Raw genomic sequence first — 5,246 nt, 5'->3', positions numbered from 1 at the left:
TCTCAAATTGGCATTTTCCTGATTAGGAATGAACTTGATCATGCCTTCACAATTTTTGGCTGTTTGTGTTTCTTCTGTTTAGAAATTACCTGTTCTGAGCCAGGCATGATGGTGCATGCCTTTAATTCCAGCAACTCTGGAGACTAAGGCACGAAGATTCCAAGTTCAAGACCAGTCTCAGCAAATTAGCAAAGCCCTCAGCAACTTAGCAAGACCTTGTCTCAAAATGAAAAATAAAAAGGACTGGAGGTGTAGCTCAGTGGTAAAGTACCCCTAGGTTCAATCCCTAGTACCAAAAAATAAAATTTAAAAAAAGCCTTTTCAGAGCCAGGCCATGGCGGATGTCCCCGGGGCGCAGCGACCGGTTCTCGGCGGCAGCCCAGAGCCCCGCGATCCCCTGGACTGCGGGGCCTGCGCTGTGCTGGTAACTGCTCAGAACCTAATGGTGGCTGCCTTCATTCTACTCCTGCTTGCGCTGGTGCTGGGGACCATCTTGCTACCCGCTGTCACCATGCTAGGCTTCGGCTTCCTCTGCCATTCCCAGTTCCTGCGCTCTCAGGCACCCCCTTGCACCGCGCACCTACGGGACCCGGGCTTCACCGCCCTGCTGGTCACCGGATTCCTACTCCTCGTTCCGCTGCTCGTGCTTGCCCTGGCCAGCTACCGCCGCCTGTCTACGCCTCCGCCTGGCCGATTGTCTCGTGCCTTACAGCCGGGCCCTCTATCGGCGCCGACGAGCCCCGCAGCCGCGGCAAACCCGGGGCTCACCAGGGTCCCAAGCCGTTCCTACGCCGGGAAAGGTTTGGGTCTGAGGAGCCTCTAGTCAAGAACACTAGTGCCGTCCTCCCTTCCCGTGGGGCCCAAGGACTCAAAGCCAGGATCTTCTGCCCTACCCCTACCCCTACCTGAGCTGGGTTCTAGCATCCATTTGGGGGACAGCAACATTTTTGGACCCCAGTGCTGGCGAAAACTCCCATGCCCCGGAAAAACTGCTTTCCTGTGACTACCCACATTTGAATCGTGAATATCTGGGCTGGACCCTGCACACCCTCCTTCCCACTCCCTTAACGTGATCAGGACAACTGAACCTGTGCCATCCTTTTCAGCTTCAGCTCCTCTAGAATTTTACAGGGCTGAGGGGCAATGCTGGAGGTGAAGAAAAACACACCAATAAAGAACTTATGAACAGGACTGTGCTGTGAGCAGAGGGGTGCCCAGGAGCAGGAAACGAGTTCCTGACATTACAAATACTCAGGCGGGAAGCATCCTTCAGCCTCCTGGCATTTCCTTATTGCATTTATCCATTCTTCCCGGTTAGACCCCAGAGTTCTGTCCCTGACCCCAAAGTCACCTCCACATCAATAGCAGAGGCGGCCTTGTTTCACCCCTGCCTACCCGGTTCCCCTTGGGGACTGAGCCCGTTCTCTGACCCCAGCATAGAGGAACTCAGTGTTGCCAGGCCGGGGCGGGAAACAATGGGCCTTCCGGAGCAGGATGACACCCCTTCCCGCCACAATTCTGGAGCAGGAGCGTGGGAGGGAAGATGCGAGGGTCCACCCCAGGTTCTGTTGGTTTACAGCCTGTTCCCCATCCCCAACCTTGAGCTGAAGGGAAATTTTGGCACCCCTGGGCACAGGTTGGGGGAGGATTGAAAATGCTCTTGGCCTCAGATGAACCCCCATTTCTAGGGGTTGGGTGTATTCTCTGTCCTGGCATCGAAGCTACACACAGACACAGCGCACATCAGTCATAAGTTTAATGAGGTTTGAAAGACATGCCTAATTATGGTCAGAGATACGGAGGCCCTGCAAGGCTCTCCCTTTGCACCTCAATAGAAACGATGTGGTGTCCCGGTACCATGGCCAGGCCTAGCACACGGGGTTCCCCGGCAGAGAAGGAATCTGGAAAGAAGGGTCAGAGCATCAGGGAGGCAGGTCAAACTCGGTCCCGCCCCTTCTGAGCCACGAAAACACGCCCCACAAAACAAGGAGTGCTGTCAGACCCTGAGGGAAAATGCCTTGCGTGAACTTCCGCCACATTCCCAAGCGGGTGTGCATCCCCTGGGCACTGACCCGACGGCTTGAGGAACTCCTGCGCCGAACCCAGGATGACATTGCAGTCGCGGTTGGTACAGAGGAAGCAGCCGACCAGTGTCCGTCCATCTGTCATTCGAATGCGCATAGTCTTGTTGAGCAGCGCCTCTAATTGCTGCCGGGCACGCGCAGCCGGCGAGTCCTCGCGCTCCCCATCCGAGTCCGGAGGTCTCTGCTGCCCGACTGTCTGCGAAACCACAGCTCCCAGCAACCCACGGGGCACTCAGAAGCCCAGAGGCTGCCGGGAGCTGCAGTTCCCCTCCCTCGTCCCCCCCCCCCCCATCTTGCTGCCCGACTGCCCCTCAATCCCAGAACCCGAGTCCGCGCTAACCCCGGCGCTGGAACTGCTTTATCGCCGGCTGCAACATCCATTCTCCTCTCATAGTAGCATGGTCGGCCCAGCTCCAGCCATTTGCCCCACGGGCCCCTCTGGGCCCTTAAACTTCCTAAAAACCTTTCGGGGTCCGGTGGTCTGAGATCTCGCGAGCGCTCCCGACGTCTTTCCTTTCGCGAGATCACCACTCCTCCTCCTCCTCGTCTCCTCGGCAACTGCAGAAATCTTGGGAGCTTCTCCTATTCCAGGGCAGTGGTTCACCGAGACCTATTACGCCGGATGTCTTAAAATATCGCGAGAAATTTACCTGTATTTTCTTACACATCTTTTAGAAACCCAGAAATTTAGCGAGAATACCTTCTTCCATCCTGCTTCCTCACCTTGTTTTTCTGCCTTAAGATAGTTCTTCCTGAATATCCCGTGTAGTCCAGACCTCTGGATTAAAATGGAATGTGTTCGCTTTTCCCTGGAACTCAAATTATTCAATGTTTATGTGACTGATGTCGGAATCAGACTACGTTTCCCATGAGCTCGCACAGACCAAGCCCTTCCTTGCCCTCACAGTGTTTAATCTCAGTGGACGGTGGCCGGGAAAGGACAATGGTTTTCATGTGAGCGGGTAAACGCGCTCACCTTAGCTCCTGGACGCGGAGAATGTGTGTGTGCTCTGAGGAGCGAGGAAGCAGCCAAGGGACACAGTGCCCGATAGAGCAAGAGCCATGCCGCGCCGGGGCCTAGTGGCTGGGCCAGAGTTTGAGGGCTTCCAGCGTCGCTTTTTCACGCCAGAAGAAGTGGCCAGACATAACCAGCCCGAAGACCTTTGGGTGTCTTACTTGGGATACGTGTACGACCTAATGCCATTGGCTCAGGAGTACAAGGGGAACCTGCTTCTGAAACCCATGGTGGAAGTTGCAGGCCAGGACATCAGCCACTGGTTTGATCCAAACACTGGAGACATCCGCAAGCACATAGATCCCCTGACTGGTTGCCTGAGGTACCGCACCCCGCGGGGCCGTTTTGTGCACGTCCCACCTCAGCTGCCCCGATCGGACTGGGCCAATGATTTTGGGAATCCCTGGTGGAAAGGGTCGCAGTACGAGGTGGGGAAGCTGTCTGCCAAGACCCGGAATATTCGCATCATTAACACTCTCAGGTCGCAGAAGCACATACTGGAGGTGGGGGCTCTGGAGTCAATGTGGGAAATCCTACATCGCTATCTTCCCTATAATGCACATGCTGCCAGCTACACGTGAAAATATGAAGGGAAGACCCTGAACATGTATCATACCCTGGAAGAGAATGGGATCCAGGATGAGGAGGAAGAATTTGACTATCTCAAAATGGATGGTACACACTACATACCTGCAATACTGCTCTACTTCAATGATGACCTCAAAGAGCTATAGGAAAGGAGATGTGTGCTTGTCTGGATTAAGACATAATTTGAGTTTGCCTTTTTCTGTCTTTGAGGAAAAGAGGTGAGGGTGTGGGGTGCTTGGATTCAGACCTCCTTTTCCCTTTGGGATCTGGACTGTAGTTCTGGTGACCTTCTGAAGTATGAATCTTATTCTCCAGCTCCTTTCTGATTTGCTCTGCAAAAATTAGGGAGAATGCTAGAAGTGAATTAGTCTTTAGGGATGACACAAGAAGGCACAGTATCTTGGATAGGGAGTTGTAGGGGCGAAGAGGTAAATGGAGCTCAGGTAGAAGGTGATAGTAAAAGAAAGAAATCCTACACAAGGATGAGGGGTGGAAGAACATTTTCGGCAATGGCAGAAATGAGATGGCTGTAGAAACATGGGATCTTTACAAAGATAGGAGTAGGAAATGACTATCATTGACCATAAAACCTGGCTAATCTCTTTTTTAAATTTTTCTTTCCATATTTTCTATTGGTGCATTGTAGTTGTACATGATAATGATTTGTTGTTACATACATGCACACAATATAACAATGTAATTAGGCTATTATCATTCCCTAGCACTTACCCACTTCCTCCCCCTCTTATTGTCTTTTTAGAAAAGTATTTAGTAGCTGAAACCCAAGGGAAAGAAAGGAAATAAATGGTCATCAGATAATCCAGTCAAGATATTATAATGGGTACTTTATTCACCCTCTTTCTTACAACTACCCCATAAATGAATACTATAAACACTGTTTCCCAGATAAGTCTTTTGAAACTTAGAAGTGTTCATTAGCAAAGAGATATTAGTTACCATTGGAGTAAGGATGCAAATCCAAGTCTGCCCAACTCCAAAGGCTAAAGGGACTGTTCTCAATCTCTTAACTTCATGGTAACATTTTAAAATGCTGTCTCTGACCAAGTATTTGGTATTTGGGTTTGTCCTGGATTTGTTGCACAATAAGAAACTGTAGGCCTATTGATTAGTCAGCAGTTACTGGGAAAGAGTTAATCAGCAGAGTACTCCAGAGGCAAAGAGTAAGCCAGGAAAACCTTTTTAGGAATAGCTGTTGAGGCTGCTTCTTGTTCATTCCATAGTAAAATTTCTCTTCTGACTTTTTTGAGGCAAAGATGTGGGCATTTATTAACTCCTAGAAAAACCGGAGTAGGAAAAGGGCCTGTAGATTGGGTTATATTGGTGAGGGAGCACAACAGAGGTATCTTTTTCACCTGTGGACCTTTCCACTTAGAGGAGGTGAGAAAAACAGGGTTGACTTTGAAAGATTCTAATTCCAAAAGAGGTGACTTGACAGGGGACATGTAAAGAGAGAACTAAGTAAGGTAGACAATTCCCAATGACCAAAAGAGAACCAACCAGGAGCAATGGCTAGATTTCACCCCTTATAACCTAAGCAG

The 5,246-nt window shown here is 50.7% G+C and overlaps 3 pseudogenes; 2 read left to right on the top strand and 1 right to left on the bottom strand.

Moving 5' to 3' along the window:
• The first annotated feature begins 334 nt into the window (after window positions 1–334).
• LOC143410390 (transmembrane protein 88 pseudogene) lies at window positions 335–904 on the top strand (annotated as a pseudogene).
• Window positions 905–1,741: 837 nt separating this feature from the next.
• Window positions 1,742–2,947, bottom strand: LOC143410011 (N-alpha-acetyltransferase 38, NatC auxiliary subunit-like; annotated as a pseudogene).
• Window positions 2,948–3,146: 199 nt separating this feature from the next.
• Window positions 3,147–3,833, top strand: LOC143410172 (cytochrome b5 domain-containing protein 1 pseudogene; annotated as a pseudogene).
• The last annotated feature ends 1,413 nt before the right edge of the window (window positions 3,834–5,246 follow it).

The sequence above is a fragment of the Callospermophilus lateralis genome, chromosome 11, assembly GCF_048772815.1.
Source record: "Callospermophilus lateralis isolate mCalLat2 chromosome 11, mCalLat2.hap1, whole genome shotgun sequence".
Classification (NCBI taxonomy): Eukaryota; Metazoa; Chordata; class Mammalia; order Rodentia; family Sciuridae; genus Callospermophilus; species Callospermophilus lateralis.
This window is presented reverse-complemented; position numbering and strand designations above follow the sequence as displayed.